This window comes from Loxodonta africana, chromosome 4 (genome assembly GCF_030014295.1).
Source record: "Loxodonta africana isolate mLoxAfr1 chromosome 4, mLoxAfr1.hap2, whole genome shotgun sequence".
NCBI lineage: Eukaryota > Metazoa > Chordata > Mammalia > Proboscidea > Elephantidae > Loxodonta > Loxodonta africana.
Genome location: NC_087345.1, coordinates 96,214,862 through 96,216,710, shown reverse-complemented (window position 1 = coordinate 96,216,710; position 1,849 = coordinate 96,214,862).

Below are 1,849 nucleotides of genomic sequence, written 5' to 3'. Positions count from 1 at the left end.
AGATTGGATTGTGTCGTGAGGCAATCTCTTGAGATATAAAAGAAAGAAGTCTGCAGAGAGATGGGGGACTCATACCACCAAGAAAGTAGCACCGGGAGCAGAGCGCATCCTTTGGACCCGGGGTCCCTGCGCCTGAGAAGCTCCTCGACCAGGGGCAGTTTGAGGACAAGAAATCTTTCTTCAGAGCCTACAGAGAGTGAAAGCCGTTCCCTGGAGCTGACATCCTGAATTTGGACTTTTAGCCTACTTTACTGTGAGGAAGTAAATTTCTCTTTGTTAAAGCCATCCGCTTGTGGTATTTCTGTTATAGTGGCATTAGATAACTAAGACAACCACTGTGCCACCAGGGCTCCATACCCCAAGAAGGCAGGTATTATTACAAGATTGTAAGGGGTCAAGAGTTCAGACACTGAGATTAGACTTTGGGTAACTTAACTCCTCTCTGAATTGAATTTCACCTTCCTCATTTGTAAAAGGGGGCTATAATTATAAAAATTATTATTAATAATGCCTTACTTAAAGGGTTTTCTGAAGACTAAATGAATAATGCATGTAAAGCACTTAGCACAATGCCTGCTTTATGATTGTTAGTTATTATTACCATCATCATTGTTCTTCCCATTTTTCAGATGAAGAAGCATGGGATTCAGGAAGCTAGGATACGGAAGGCAGGAATCAAACAAGGAAGCACCTGACTCCCAAACCCCTGCTGGCCATTGACATCCCACCACCTCATTGCATTAGGGGATGTTGCTTTGTGGGAAAGGAAGGTGTGAGAGTGAGCTTTAGCCTTTGGGCCAACAATCTAGCTCTAACTTTGGGAAGAGGTGATGGGGACATGGGGAAAAGCAGTCATTATAGTCAGGGCCTCAGGGGCCTTGGATGCTGCCTCTAATTGGCACTTTTCTCCCTGCTGCAGTCCTGCCTTCTCCCAAATGTGTTGCCCTTTGTATGTGTCATGATTGGCCAGCCCTAAGAAAATGTTTAATTAGGTCATGTCCTCAGGCCCCATTTCTCTGGCCTCACGTAATTACCTGGATAACAAGAAGGGGGGAAGAGAGATTATGTGTGAATGTCTTAGTTATCTAGTGCTGCCATAACAGAAATACCACAAGTGGATGGCTTTAACAAAGAGAAATTTATTTTCTCACACTCTAGTAGGTTACAAGTCCAAATTCAGGGCGTTGGCTCCAGGGGAAGGCTTTCTCTCTCTGTCGGCTCTGGAGGAAGGTCCTTGCTCTCAATGTTCCCCTGGTTGAGGAGCTTCTCAGGCGCAGGGACCCTGGGTCCAAAGGATGCACTCTGCTTCTGGTGCTGCTTTCTCGGTGGTGTGAGGTCCCCATCTCTCTGCTTGCTTCCCTTCCTTTTATCTCTTGAGAGATAAAAGGTGGTGAAGGCCACACCCCAGGGAAACTCCCTTTACCTTGGGATCAGGGAGGTGACCTGAGTAAGGGTGGTGTTACAATCCCACCCTAATCCTCTCAACATAAAAATTACAAACACAAAATGGAGGACAACCACACAATACTGGGAATCATGGCCTAACCAAGTTGACACATATTTTTGGGGGGACGAATTCAATCCATGACAGTAATTTTTTTTTAACCTACTAGTCATTTACTTTCCCTGTGTTATGCTATGTAGACCTGATGAGGAGCTTGTCTGCCCAATCCTCCTGTATTTGCACGGCTTCATTTGTAGCATCATGAAGGAAAGGCAAAAGAAGTGCTATTCTTGAATAACAGCCACCACGGGCAGAAACGTAACAATTATAAACACCATCTCTGGTCTTCTATCTATTCAGTCCATTTTCTGCTAAAGAATAAGCATTTGTACTGTGCAACCCCCC